At 44.5% G+C, this 16,026-nt stretch overlaps 1 protein-coding gene across 1 annotated transcript in view; it reads right to left on the bottom strand.

The window, feature by feature from the left end:
- Nucleotides 1-16,026, bottom strand: part of grin2bb (glutamate receptor, ionotropic, N-methyl D-aspartate 2B-b) — a gene marked incomplete at its 3' end in the record, with an annotated part of 118,620 nt that overhangs the window by 42,169 nt on the left and 60,425 nt on the right. The window lies entirely within an intron of this gene.

The following is a 16,026-nucleotide window of genomic DNA, read 5'->3' as shown; positions in this document are numbered from 1 at the left end:
TGAACTTGAGAATATGCAACAATGTGACATCATATTTGATTTATACTATATAGTTTTGATGTTGTATTTGTGTGCAATGCCACAAAGGTTGTTGCTAGTTATGAATGTTCATCACAAAGAGGGTGACATTCATTATCAAAGAGACTTAAGAAATTTATCTTAGCATGTGTCGTGCCACCTGAGCCAATGATATTTACTGTAGGGTCCTCCATTTGTGGACAGACATAAACTTCAAAACATAACTTCAAGGAGAAAGGAAGAGCATGAAAAACAAGAAGCTTTCTTGCAGCCCCGGGAGATTGTTTGCTGCCATGAAGTGGTGAAGGGCAGGTCAGTCATCCGTGTAAAACTGCCAAGCCACACATCAAGACACATAAGTCGAAATGGATTATTTACACATGTAAGAGACAGGGCGGAGGGATTGTAATGAGAACAGCCTTATGTCAATATGGGATCCCAAGCACAGCCATTGGTTTCTACAAAACGCATCCTGACTCCAGCTCTTTACTTTATTCACAACCATGTTCTCATTACTCTCAAAATGAAAGCAAGTTACATGAGGTTATTATTATGTTTACATTATTTTTCTAATTCCATCAGCTTTTCTGGAATTTTTGTGTTTAAATGTTGGTGAAATCTGGAACAGCCATACGTAACAGCAGCACAGAGAACTTTGAATGGAAATTAAGTGCAGCTCAACCCTTCAGCGGTTGCTTATATGTGCCCTTCTAGAACAACTCACACTTCCATGCACTGATACACACTGTATATGTTGGCAATCTGATGTCCAGGTGAATGCGTCTAAACATATGTTAAGTACATGTATCCATCCATGTGTGCAATCAGTCATACATGTAAAGCTCGGTTTATGTGGTAGGGGGTTACGCTGTCATAGACATTTACACCTGTGTGCAAGTGTGTCCATACAGGTCTGTAATTATGACTCTTAAAGACTCGCCGGTGACTAGTCAGCCTTAAGTTTCTCTCTGTGAATGGCGAGTGGAAGTGAGCAGCCTATGTTAGAGTTGAAGATAATAAATGTGAATCAACAATTAGTTTCACTGAGATCACTGCAGAACAGAACATAGAGAAGACGTCTGGATGACATGTAGGACCCTGAACAATGCAGAACTTTCTGTGCTTGTCCGGCAGCTGAGTGACATGAACAAGGAAATTCCTTTTAGATCAATCACAGCTGTTACGGTCCACGTCTAAGTGATGTGTAGTTACATTTCTGGGGAGATGCACGTCAGGTTACGGCATAGGTTACACCAGGGATTCCCAAAGTGTGGTGCGCGCACCCCCAGGGGTGGAACTGGAACTGCCTCTGAGGGGGGTGAGCGAGATGAAAAACGCAATGGCGGAGAAGTTATCTTCTTCTACGCACCGTATATGCGCAACTAACTGAGCCAGCTGCGCTGCACTTGAAAATCGTCAGATGGATCCTCATTTTTTTTTATCTGTTCCTGAGCCTATGCTCTTTGTTATTTATGTTGTGGGTCATGTGTAACTTTATTATAATTTAATTCAAATTACTGGCATTCTAATTTTATTTCCATAACCGCTGTGTTATGATGACGGGGTTGTGTTAGCTTCTCGGTCATTTAAAGTTGCTGCAATTTTTGTTTAATGTGGCTGAAAATCTTATCCATATTTCCCCCAACTTATCTGCTTTCTGCCTCTGAGCTTGAGCCTGAGCCTGTCATCCAACCCCTTTGCTCTTTAAAGTGGAAGCTTGTGTGTAACTTTGTTTCATTATATTGAAAATGTTACAGTGTTTCAGTTTAATTCAAATGCGAGAGCGCGTTGTTGTGATCATGATTATTTTGTTATGTGTGTGTTCTGGTAACTTGAGGGGGTGCGTTAGTGCGGTTGGGATATAGAAGGGGGTGCGCGGCCAAAAAAGTTTGGGAACCGCTGGGTTACACCATAGTGTCCAGAGCTATGCCATACCCTACACCATCTTTAGTCATGTGGGAGAGCGTCCTCAGGTCACTCACCTCACCTCCACTCTATATCAAAGCCTCTCTCCCCCTTCCTCAATTTTTTTATCCACATGGGCAGAAAAGGATGAGTTACTTACTTTTCACTGAAATTATATGGTAATAACTTTGCAGTGTCAGGTGTGCAGTGTTGGAAATGAAGGACAAGTGTGTCTGTGTCTGGACCTGGGCTACAGTAGCAGTACATACGCTCAGTTCAGGGAGGTAATGAAGGTAGTCTCGCACATGACCAACAGCTAATGTACCATTCACTTCTAACCTCACACTTCCATCAAATTAATCACTGTTGGAGCATTTCAGCTTCAACATGTCTTCCCATTACCATAGTTCCTACCTATACTCACAATGATTCACCCTACTGACATCTCTTACAAGATTAAGGATAATTGTTAAGATTGCCTCTTACAAAAAAAAAAAACCCTGTATTTAGTCAGTAGCAGCTACAAATCTGTCAAGGCCAAAATTAATGCTTCTGGGCTTGATGGAATTTTTAAATATATAAAGACTCCTCATCACCAGAGCAGAGTGGGATTTGAAAAAAAAACCTCTCTCTGGACATTTTACTTCCGCCTAATGAACAGAGAATTGGAGTGTAAACAACAATCTTATAGTAGTCTGTCAGTCATCATTTGTCTTACTGTTACCTGTTACCTGTTCTCCAACAAACAAATCTGATGCAACTGAAATTAAGCGCAACAAATAAGCATTACTAGCCTGCAGTCATAGTAATACTAGATGGCCTCTGGAGTGACTGTGCCATGCTTGGCAACCGAAAATGGAGCAAGTTGTGTTATTATAGCAGATATGACCTGGTCCCAGTACAGGGTGGAAGGGGTTAAAAAGATTGTTTACTTTCTACTGTGTTTTTATGTGTGACGTCATCGACTAGATCCAAAGTCGTTCAACCCCTAGTCAGTACCAATCAAAAGTGGTCGAAAGAGAATAAAACAGTGAACTGTCAACAGGGTTAATGGCGGCCAAGGATTATTGATGCACATGGGGAGTGAAGAAAGATCACAGTTTGTTGCGTCTTGGCCTGCACAGCTGCAGACCAGTTAGGATGTCCATGCTGATCCCTGTCAACTGCTGAAGAACCTACAAATAAGCATCAAAACTGGATCAGAGAGGAATTGAAGAAAGTGTCCTGATTGGAAGAATCACATTTTCCAATTTTTTTACAATTCATGTGGATGTCAATATGACACCTACCATCTACCTAAGCATTGTGTCGCCGCATGAGCACCCTTTAATGGAAGAGATATTCCACAATGGCAGTTCATGTTTCTTCGTTACAATGAATGTGACCAGTCACCTAAACAACTTTTTTCCTCACTTTGAGTCATTAAGCCGACTGCCCGCTGCGCTCCCAGCCGGAGGGGAGGAGACACTCGTTGTGATGGAGCATGATGTGAGGAGGATGTTTAAAAGTGTAAACACCAGGAAAGCGGCTGGACCAGACGGCATTAGTGGACGTGTCCTCAAAGCCTGCGCTGATCAGCTGTCACTTCTGTTTACAGTGATATTCAATCTCTCACTCAGACAGTGTGTGATCCCAACATGCTTTAAGAAGTCCATAATAGTCCCTGTCACAAAGAAACCACACCCCCAGCAGCTCCAATGACTTCAGGCCCATAGCCCTCACATCTGTGGTGATGAAATGTTTTGCGAGACTGATCAAGACATTCATCACCTCCACACTGCCCACCACCCTGGATCCGTTACAGTTCGCATACCACCCAGACATCTCCTATGTAGACACTGGTAAGGGAAACTATGTGAGAGTGATTTTTGTTGACTATAGCTCAGCATTCAATACCATAGTCCCCTCCATACTGGTCTCTAAGCTGTTTGACCTGGGTCTCGACTCTTCCCTGTGCAGGTGGGGAGGGGAGGGGGGGAGGGACACACAGCAGTAAACATTCTATATAGTAATAGCACAGAATTGCATGACTAGTAATAGATAGGAAAGTAGAGGGCAAGAGCTCTGTGCCAGCTCTGTGCCAGCTCTTCAGCCCCCCTTACTCTCAACACCGGATCCCCCCAGGGCTGTGGGCTCAGCCCTTTGCTGTACGTGCTGTACACACATGACTGTGAGGCCACATCAGACTCCAACATCATCATCATCTCTGAGGTGGGAAGAGATACCCAGATACTTGGGAGTGACCATCTTGCAGGACCTGTCATGGACTCACCACCTGCACACCATCATGACGAAGGCCAGACAGCGTTTCTACCTCCTCAGACAGTCCAGAGACTTTAAGCTCCCTCTTGAGGTGCTCAGGAACTTTTACACCTGCACCATCGAGAGCATCTTGTGTGGGAGCAACACCACCTGGATGGGAAACTGAGCCAGGCAGGCCTTCCTGGCCCTCAGAGGGGTGGTCCGTTCGGCAGAGCAGGCCATCAGAACTCTCCTTCCCAACCTGCAGAACATTTACACAAAATGTTTCAGGGCCAAGATCCTGAAACAGCCCAGTCACCCCAGACACTCTCTGTTCTCCTTACTGCCATCAGGCCAGCGTTTAAGGACAAAACTGAGAGGATAAAGAAGTATGAAGAAGATGTACAACTGCGCATGTGATAAATGAAACCTTGTCTTATCTTATTTAAGATCCATTTTAAAGATTTTCTCTTCAGTAGAACAAGACTGCAGGTCAATCAGAAAGCACTATGAATAATAATTCAAGATATATTTCTGAGACAAAATTACATAAAAAATGTCAACATCCCTTCCTAGAAAAAAATTCCTGTGTACTGTGATTAAGTGGATAATTACTGTGACACTAAGGTCATGCCACACAGTAGTTATTCACTCATTTTGTGAATCTGTGGTTTTTAGTTTACATTCATGCATCTGATACCAAAATACTGTAGGTAATCTGATGAATATTGTTCTTTTATTTGGTGAACCTGACCTTTTATATGACCAGTTTAGGGTCTCATTGCACTCTGAAATGAAAGCATAGAACAAATAAGCAATTTGAGTTGAAAAAGAAATCATGGAATCAATTTATAGACCAAAATGTATTCTAAACTTTTGACTCATCAAAGTAGCCACCTTTGGCAGATATAATAGCTGAACACACTCGTGGCATTCTTTCTACAATAGAAATCAAATATTCTTCAGAAAGTTCTTCCCAAGTCTGTTGCAGAAGTTCCCATAAATGTGTGGCACTTGTAGGTTGCTTGGCTTTCACTCTTCTGTCCAGTTCATCCCAAACCAGCTCGATGGGGTTTAAGTCTGGAGACTGTGCTGGCCACTCCATGTTTTCAAGCTTACCATCTTGTTCTTTTTTCCTGAGGTAGTTCTGGCATAGCTTGGACTTGTGTTTTGGGTCATTATCTTGCTGTAGGATGAACCTCTGACCAACTAGGCGCATACCAGAGGGTATTGCACGGCACTGCAGAATGCTGTGGTAGCCATTTTGGTTCAGGGTGCCTCTCACTCTGTACAAGTCACCGACCCTGGATCCAGCAAAACAGCCCCAGACCATCACACTTCCTCCTCCATGTTTCACAGTTGATGTCACACACTGCCTCCTCTCGCCTACTAGACGGCGTACAAAGATCCTGTGTGATGAACCGAAGATTTTAAATTTTGATTCATCAGTCCATAATACCTTCTTCCAGTCTTCAGTAGTCCAATGGCGGTGTTTCATGGCCCAGGCGAGCCTTTTTGTCTTATTCTGACATCTTAGCAATGGCTTTCTTGCTGCAACTTGTCCTGTCAAACCTGCAGCTCAAAGTCTTCTCTTCACAGTTGAAACTGAGACTTGCTTACTACGACCACTATTAAGCTGTGCTTGAAGCTGCTGTCCTGTGAGCCGCCTATCACGTGAGCTGTTAACTCTCAGAAACTTGTCCTCTGATTCAGTTGTGGCTTTGGGTCTGCCAGACCTCTTCCTGTCAGAGTTTCCCCCAGTTTCTGAGTGCTTTGATGGTGAAGAAAACTGTACTGACTGACACCTTGACTTTCTTTGCAATTTCCCTGTAGGAAAGACCTACATTTTTAAGTGTTATCATGGTCTGTCTCTCCTCCATTGTTAATTGCCTTTTTCTCGCCATTTTTGTAGCAACACACTACTTTCTGCAGTACAATACTGTTCACCTGATGCTCATGAGGGTCTGGTACCACAGGGTGTTCCAACACTGCTTTTATGTAGACAGAGAGGGTTGTAAGTAACCAAGAAAAGTTGGAACACCTGTGGGAATTAGTAGCACCAGCTTTCAAAGCTGATTCAACCTTCATTGCTGCAGAACAGCTTTAAATTGTTAACCCACTTCGTGTTCCCTGAAAGAGGCCTTTTTGTATGATTCTGAAACATTATTTTTCAGTTTTGGGTAACCAAACCTTTTGTTTTAACCTCTGGCTGTTCAGTATTTACCTTTGTACCATTTCAAGCTATTCATTGGACTTGCACGAATTGAATTGCAATAAATAACTGGAAAAATTAGGGTGTTCTAAAACTTTTGACCGGTAGTGTACTTTTTCTGTTTTCCATCCCAGAGTTACTCGGCCGATGATTGTATCGTACTTTTTCATTTCCACTCCTTTACTTACTTACCCAGTATTCTCCTTTAACCTAAATTGTGTCTTTGTCTTGGTATCAATGTCCCTTGAATCCTTCTTTCTAAAACTGGGTTCATAACGTTGTAATCACTTGTGAGACCAAACCTGCCATTCAGAGAGATTGTGAGGGCACCACTTACTTCATTCTCTCCTACCTGCATTACAGCTTATCACCATCTTATTCTACTCTCTTTCATATCCTAATCATCCCAGTTTAATTTCTGTCCTTTATTCACACGGCATTAGTGTACTTTTTTATCCCTGCTCTCTTTCTCTTGACCACCCCCACCCCAAACTTTCACAGACGGTGCATGTCATTACCGGAGTGGCCTGCCTTTGTGCTTGTCATTTTGCATCACACACTGCTGTTTGTCACTTCTTTTTAAAGCTCTTTTTCTGTGTCTCTTTCTCTGTAAGTCACAAGTTAGTGTGTGTGACAAATAGGTTACACTGTGTAATTTGTGCAGAATTTGTCAGATATGTGAAAATGAACAGAATAAACAGAAATACATTTCCCTCTGGATATAAAGGATTCAGATGTGCATTTAAAGGAGAACTACTGTTTTTTTACAACCTGGACCTTATTTCTGGCATAAAATATGATCGTTTACTCACCCATGTAACTTTTGTGTAATTTGTATGATGTCTTCTGACCTGGATGATGTCATCTCTGAGCTTGTTTACCTGTAATTTGCTACTGATAGTTTTTTGCAACATGGCTGAATATTTTTCCGATTCTGAGGTTGTGGACGAACCATAGCAGTAGCAAATTACAGGTAAACAAGCCAACCGTCGTGGGTGCGCGCGGCGCTCAGAGATGACATCATCCAGGTCAGAAGACATCATCCGGGGTCTGTAGGTCAATCAAGAATCAAGAATCAAGAATCACGAATCAAGAATCCTTAATTGTCATTATGTGAGGACATAACGAAATTTTGTGCGGTAGCTCCTGGCTTAAATAGTGCAATACAAAGGCTAATTTGTATCTATAAGAATAAAGAATAAAATAAGATAAAAAAGTAAAAAATACAGCTGTACAAATATATACGTAGGAATGAATAGTTAGCAGCAAACCTTGTAAACATAACAGTGCAAACATTGCAATGATTGTAAAGTGTCTATGGTGGGGGGGTGGGGGGGTGGGCAGGGTCAGGGGGGAGGGTTGAGTGTGTGTGTGTGTGCAGGGCGGGAGGGGGGGTGATTGACTTCACAGCTCTGGGGAAGAAGCTGTCTCTCAGTCTATTGGTTGTGGTTTTGATGTTTCTGTACCTTTTCCATGAAGGAAGAGGTACAAACAGTCCATGGCCCGGATGGGTGGGATCTGTTGTGATGCGTCTGGCCCTCTTCTGGACTCATGCAGCATACACAGAGTCCAAATCTGGTAGAACAATCCCCTGTGCTGTTCTCACCACCCGAGCTAAGTCCTTCCTGTTCTGTGCTGTGCAGCTGCCGTACCACACAGTCACACTGAGGCACAAGATGCTTTCGATGGTGGCTCTATAGAAGTTAGTGAGCAGCTGTGAAGAGAGTCCACTCCGCTTTAACTTCCTGAGGAAAAAGAGCCGTTGCTGAGCCTTTTTCACCAGGTGTGAAGTGTTCACGGTCCAGGAGAGGTCGGAGGAAATGTGGATGCCCAGGAACTTGATGCTGTCCACACGCTCCACTGCCTCCCCATGTAAGCAGAGAGGAGCGTGTTCAGTCTTTCTGGTCCTCCTGTAGTCCACTATGACCTCCTTGGTCTTGTTCAGGATGAGATTATTCCTGGAGCACCACTGAGTCAGATTCTGGACCTCTCCTCTGTAGTGGGTCTCATCGTTGTTGGATATGAGACCCACCATGGTGGTGTCATCTGCAAACTTCACAGCCATATTTGTGGGGTGGGTGGCAGAGCAGTCGTGGGTAAAGAGGGTGAAGAGGGCAGGGCTGAGCACACAACCTTGTGGCGTGCCTGTGTTGAGGATCAGTGGGGCAGATGTGGACTCCCCTATCCTCACCACCTGGGGTCTGTTGGTGAGGAAATCCCTGATCCAGGAGCAGAGCGATGCTGACAAACCCAGACTGTGGAGCTTCAGGGCCAACAAGTCCAGGAGCACAAGTGTTGAAGGCTGAACTGAAGTCCACACATAGCATCCTAACATAGGTGTTAGGATGCTGCAGGTGAGGAGGACTTCAGGCAGACAGGGACCGAGGAAAGCTGCATAGACAGGTTGAAGATGTCCAGAAAAACTTCTGCCAGTTGGTCAGCACATGATTTCAGGGTCCGGGCCAACACCTTATCTGGACCTGCAGCCTTGTTGGTGTTGATCCTCCTCAAGGTGGAGGTCACTTGGTGCCGCTGCAGGACAAGAGGCTGATGTTGCACCTCTGGCTCAGGAAGGTATACAGTCCTTCTGCTGCTCGGAGAGTCGAAGCATGCGAAGAAGCTGTTTAAGGTGTCAGGCAGAGTGGGGTCATGGCTGACCTGCTGGTTGCTGCGCTTGTGGTCAGTGATGGTCCTGATGCCTTTCCACATGTTATGTGGGTTGTTGTCGTTGAAGTGCTCCTCAATGCGCTGCTTGTACCGGTGTTTTGCCAGCTGGATGCCCTTTTTCAGTTCTTTCCAGGCCCTGCTGTAGGCCAGCCTGTCTCCTGATCTTTTGGCTGCATCCCGGGCTTTTAGCAGGGGCCTCACTGTGCCGTCCACCCATGGCTTCTGGTTAGGAAAGACCATGATTGTCTTTGTGGGTAGGACTGCATCAGTACAGAAATGAATATAGGACAGCACAGATGACGTGTATTCCTCTAGATCGGCGTCTACTTTGAACACTCCCCAGTCTGTGTGCTCAAAGCAGTCCTGTAAGGCTGAGGAAGCCTCCTCAGTCCAAACCTGGATGGTTCTGATGGTGGGTTTGGTCCTGAAGATCAGAGGTCTGTATGCAGGGATCAGTTCCACAGAGATGTGATCTGACATTCCAAAGTGAGGAGCTGCTGCAGCCTTGTATGCTCCTGGGATGTTGCAGTAAACCTGGTCCAGTATGTTGTTGTCTCTGGTCGGAAGGTTTATGAATTTGAGGAATTTGGGGAGAACAGCCTTTAATTCCACATGGTTAAAGTCCCCAGCCACGATCACAGCCGCCTCTGGATTAGCGTTCATTTGGCTGCTAATCAGGCAGTACAGCTCCTCCAGCGCTAACTTAGCATTAGCTCGCGGGTGGTATGTAGGCCGCTACGATCATAAAAGAGCTGAGTTCTCTAGACAGTTTAAATGGTCTGGACTTCACCACCAGATATTCCAAATCGGGGGAGCAAAAAGTTCCAATTATGCGTGTAGCTGTACACCACGAGTTGTGAATATACAGTGCTAAACCTCCGCCTTTGGTCTTGCCTGAAGCTGCAGTCCTGTCGGCCTGGAACAGAGAGCGCCCCGCTAGCTCCACTGCTGCGTCGGGGATGTTGTTATCCAGCCATGTCTCGGTGAAGATCGCCACACAGCTGTCCGTCTTACGTGAGATGATCCTCAGTCGAATCTCGTCTAGTTTGTTTACGAGTGACCTGGCGTTGGTGAGGAGGAGACTGGGCAGAGCCTGTCTGTGTGGCTTAGCATGTAGCCTAGCACGCAACCCACCCAGCTTACCCCACTTCTGTTTACGTTGTCTCCTCTGTCTCCTAGGCCACAGAGGGGGGATGTTAAGAGCCTCTGTGGTCCGCAGCAGTTCGGGTGGAATAAAATCCAGTTTAGGGGGTGCACAAAGTCCGGTGTTTTTCCCCAATTCCCACAGTTCAGCCTTTCCGTACTGGATAAAGGCTTCGAGAGCCTGAAATACGGGTGAAAACACGAACAAAAACACAAATAAAAACGTAAAAAGCCGAGAGCCCCGAGCTGCTGTGTGCACCCGCGCCGCCATCTTGTACCTTTCTGTCTACATCTACAGACCCCTCCCTCTTTCCGCTTAGTGTACAGTCTCAGGGTGCTGGATTTGGGGTGAAACCCTCCGTGCATGGTGAGGAGCTTTCTTGTCTTGATATATGTGGCTTCTATCTCTTCCTTTGGCCAGCTTATGATCCCAGCGGGGTATCTGATGATATGTACATGTTGATGGCTTGGATCTTGTTTTGCCATTCACTTGTAGGTACTTGTAGCTGTCTTGGATGTCACCTATGTTACCCTCTGGTAGATCAACCCCTTCAGTTCTGATTATCTTGCCTCTCTTTGAGACCATCCGGCCACACTTGTCCAATCCGAATGACATCCCTGTCATTGCTGTGGATCCTGGTGGTGTGGATCAGTGAGTTGATTTCTCGCTCATTCCTGGCATACAGCTTGATGTCATCCATGTAGAGCAGGTGGCTCATTGTTGTTCCACTTCGGAATTGGTACCTATAACCATTCTTTGTGATGATCTGACGGAGGGGGTTCAGGCTTACGCAAAACAGCAGTGGTGATAGCGCATCTCCTTGGTATATGCTGCATTTGGTGTTGACTTGGGCAATAGGCTTTGAGCCAGCCTCTAGGGTTGTCTTCCACATTCCCATCGAGTTCTGGATGAAGGCCCTTAGGTTCCTGTTGATCTTATACAGTTCCAGACATTCCAGTATCCATGTGTGGGGCATTGATTCGTAAGCTTTCTTGTAGTCGATCCAGGTGGTGCACAGGTTGGTCTGTCTGCTCTTACAGTCTCAGGCGACTGCTCTATCGACCTTGGTGTAGTTGGTGTACTTCCTGTGTGCCCTTGGTCTACTTCCCATGTTGCCTTTCTGTAGCTCTGCTAGCTGGCTAACTTCTCTCCGTGTTGCCCTTATCTTGGCCTCTAACCGTATCCTCCATGATGGATGTTGCCTGTTATGGTTTGAGCGCTGGGGCATCCAAGCATTTCTAGGATTACTGTTGCTGTACTGTGTACCTGTGTATCAGCTTATTGGTCTTAGTGATTGTTGTTAGTGCAGCATTCACATCCACTAGCAGCTCTTCTGAGGGTACTTTACAAGTCAGCTTTGGTATTCGTCTAGGGGGTGATGGTGGCATCCCCCCCCTGACCTGTTGTCCTGGCTGTTCCAGTAGCCCATTTCTTCTTCCCTAGCACCTGACCCGGGCGACGTCTGAGCTGGTATGACTCTGTCATTTGTCTGTACTCTTATGTTCCTGAGGTAGGCTTGCCTAAGTATTAGGGATGTAACAAATATATACACAAGCCCCTGGACCGATCTAAATGTACCACGAACCGGTCAATGCCCCGATTACAAAGTTATGAATCGGGTTATTACCGTAATTTCCAGACTATAAGCCGCACCCAAGCCGCTGGTGTTTTAATGTTTAATTACCGTAAGGGTTTCTTCTACCACGGAGGGGATTGTCGGGACAGAAATGACTGTTTGGAAACGCAAAGCGTCCCATTTATTTACATTTGAGAAACACAATAAATCTTTCAATCAATCGATCGATCAAACTTTCACATCTTTGACATTACAAACAGCATTCGTGCAGTGCACAAATAATACAACGGTGCGCTCCTAGCGCACTTCCTGCAGTCATAGTACCGTAGTAGTGCAGTATAACAAAAAACAAAGCTTACAACGCTTGACGAGGCAATAACGTTAAATGGCTAAATTTAATGCGTTTTTAAAAGTGCTTGCCTGTAACACGGCAGCAAAAGTGCAGTAACCCGGCTGCTCAACAAAATAACCAGCATCTTTTTCGAAAACAGCCAACACAGCAGTAAAGGTGCAGTAACACGGCCGTTTACTGTATCAAAATAACCAGCCTACTATACCAGAAAAGTCAGCCAGATCGATCGCCTTTAACTTAAAAGCAGCTCTCGTGCTGCATTTGGGCTCACTTGGTTTGTTTTGCTCTAGTTACCTGGCGCGAACTGTCTGTCTCGCTCCTGCGCTTCCATGATAGTGCGCCCCTGGTGACCGTTAGCTGTAAAAATCCATAATTCGTTGTATAAGCCGCAGGGTCCAAAGCAAGTGACAAAAGTAGCGGCTTATAGTCCGGAATTCAGGTATATCAGCAATACAGCTGGAAGCCCCGCTTGCTTATTCTCTTTCTCTCTCTCTTTCCCGCAAAAATCTTGCGAGACTCTATTAAACTTATCACTATGAAGGTAAACAATATCACATTTTTAGGATTGATTTAGGATCATTCATAATGTAAAATGTCTACTTTAAATAAGGAACTATATCGGATTACTCTCTAGGCAATTGAATCACGTCAACTGGACTTGGTTTTTGTCTGTGTCTGCGGGCTCGTCAGACTTGCTGCTAGTCTCTCGAACTGATGAAGCCACTTGGATAAGGAGCGAAACGTCTTCACAGACAAAAAACAAGTCCAGTTGACCTGATTCAATTGCCTAGAGATGCCTTTGACCTGGACAAATGAGAATTTGCACAGACTCATCGGATTACATCATATTGCACTGAATCGTACCGAATCGGATCGGATCAAATCCTACAGAATCGAATCGAATCGTTTGTTTTTAAAATGTATCTTTCCTGAATCGTTTCGTACCCCATGTATCTAGATACGTATCGAATCGTCTTATATTGGAGAGATGCACACCCCTACTAAGTATCCTCGCTGGATTGTATTTGAGATTATTTGCTTTGCGTTTTTTTTTTTTTTTGTCTTTGTTTCAGCTAGATCTAGTTAGCCGTTATGGGCCAAATTGTCTACACCAGTCCCACCCTCTCCTTGAAACTATAACACTGGGCAGTGCCTTCAGCAGATGGAAAGTTCGGCTCATTTGCCACGCCTCCCAAAGAAGAGCTGACTCTTTCAGCTCCCGAACACAGGAAATACATATGATTTGTGTGTTGATAGGCCCTTTTACATTCAATGTTTTTATGACAACCCTAACAATTGTCTCATTTTGTGCAGTTATTCTGTTGAAAAAGCATTATTACTTTTGTTTAATATTTCAATAATACTTTAATTGTGCAAACAAATAAACAAAACACTGCAATCAAATCCACACAAGCAAAAACAGAACCAAACTCAGTAAACAAATGGTATAAATGTCCTTAGAGCCTATTGGCATTGAGAAAAATCCATGCCTCTGCTTTAACGGGTTGATATCTGTCCCCCCGTCTGCTTTCACATAATGGTGTGAGCATACCTGCCAACTTTTCAAAAAACCTTGGAGTGAGATTTTGTCGTGGGTGACCAAAATTATGCCGTGCACGCAGTCACACAAATTGGTGGCTCAGATATAAGATAATTGGAATTAATTTGATGTTGTACCCATGTTGTACCCTGCATTCTGGTGGTTTGTGGGGAGGTCCAAAGCTGTTGATAGGGGCAGCCCACTGAAGATGGACAATATTGGTTACATTCTGTGAAGCAGACATAGCTGAAGGTCCACCCCCAGGAGATTTTGGATTAAGTAGATGTGGTTTCCAGCATTCTAGTGGATTTTTGGGCGGTCTGCTAAAGATGTGCAATACCTGAACTTATTCTGATTCATGTTCGGCATCATGACTTGTAGGTCTTAGTCTGTAGACTTGAGCTTAACATTCAACCAGAAAACTATCGGTGTGCCTAAATGACAATAAAGCCTTATTCATAGATCAGTGTTTAAGATTTGACCTAGGTAGGTTGATTGATATTTTGATTAAAATGGTATTAAACTAATTCTTAACTAAAACCTAACCTATGTTGTGAACAACTGTATTCTTAAGAGCACTTAATGATTTATGTTCAGCCAAAAACGACACAAGATTAGTTAGGGAGGGACATTATTCTTCATTCAAAGTCTCCCACCACATGGTCCATCAGAGACAAATAAAGTGCAACAAATAAAGTGCAACAAATAAAGTGTAACAAATAAAGTGCTTAAACAGTACAACTTTTTCAAGCAATAAAACAGATGAATGCATTACAAAAATAGCTAAAATGAGGCATAATCAGTATCAAATGGAGATCAGAAGCTGGGTAAAGTCCTTGTCTATTCTGTGTGCATGGTTATACTGGCCTAGTCTTAGCTCAGATTCTCTTCTTTATCAGACTTCTCAAAGTAGTTTCTGGTTTCTCCTGCTGTCTTGGCGGTCTCTGTATCTCTTCTTCTGTCTACTTCGGGGTGCAGGCATAGATAGTAAAGGGGTGCACTGCATGTGTAGCGCAGCGCAAAGGTTCAGGGGCGCTCATCAGCGCCATCTACCGTCGTGGAGTTTGAAAAGGAACGGAAGAGTCTCGGACCAAGATCGGATTTTTTTTTTGCGTGAGAAATTGGATGTGTGGCGTGAGTGCGTGTGAAAACAGGCAAAACCGTGTGTCACACGGCGAAAGCGTGAGAGTTGGCAGCTCTGGTGTGAGCCTAAGTCCTCACATGTGATTGACCACATGGCGTGCCCATCAAAACAAAGTTCTGCCCCTGTCCTCACATGAGCTGTGATGAATGAGAAAAGGGGGGAAAACTAGTGAGGAGCAGGCTCTCACTTGATGGGAATCGGCTTTTTTTCTGTGACAAGTCAAGACCAACTAATGTCATTTTGCTTCTCTATGTCTTTTATCACAGTTCCCCTTTTCAATCTTTCAACTGTTTCTTTCTCATCCTGAAACACACCAAATATTGTTTTCAGCTTGAGCTAAGGAATCTCAAAACAGTGTAGTGGCATTAAACTTGCAACAGTTAGTTGTGTGAATTGCTCCCCTTCCTGGAATAAGGGCTGGTGGGAGAGTGAATCACATGGGAGGCATTTTTCAACCTTTGTGCAAATATTGCAACAGGGTGCTAGCTAAGTAACACAAACCTGTGATATATATTGTCATTCCTACTCCTTCAGGAAATGTACTGCTGCCTAACTGCTGGATGCGTTTTTTGCGATTTTTCACCAATTGTCACAGACACTTCTCTCTGGATATGTAGTCGGAAATTAGCCTGCCTCTGCGACTGCAGCTGCTGCATCAGTGTGCAGTACTGTACTAGAGCTGAGCAGAGCAAGCCTCGAGCAGGAGGGCTGAAAGGATTTGGCAACTCATCTCCATGTCATGCCAATGAAAGCCTGTCTCCAATCAGATTTGCAGAGGAAGAGCGACATATCAGTCCACTGCTCAACAAGCCCTGGTGGGAGACGATTGGAGGGTTTAAAGACAGAGTGAGAGAGGAAGAGGGAGAAACAGAGGCAGACAAAGAAGAAAAAGAGAGCGAGAGGGAGTGATGGAAGTAGGCTGTTAAGGTTGAGAGAGAGTGTGGAGTCCTGCTTGAGAAAGCAGGCAAACCCTCAGAACTCACACAGACAGGAGATCACAAACACTCCTAAAAACACACAAGTACAAGTGACAGTGCACACGGGACATTCCACCAAATGGGTGCCATTTGCTTGTTCTAACTCTCCCAAATTAAACTTAATTTGGTCAGAAAAACAGGTCTGTTTGGAGTGCTGCAAGGTGTAAATCCTTTTTGGTGCTCTTCGGTGCAGGGATTCCAGATATAGAAAAAGAAGACTTAATTTGTTATCTTTTTTCAACACTAATTT

Source organism: Chelon labrosus (genome assembly GCF_963514085.1).
Source record: "Chelon labrosus genome assembly, chromosome: 2".
Lineage (NCBI taxonomy): Eukaryota > Metazoa > Chordata > Actinopteri > Mugiliformes > Mugilidae > Chelon > Chelon labrosus.
Note: the sequence above shows the minus strand (reverse complement) of the source record. Positions and strands in the feature narration are given on the sequence as shown.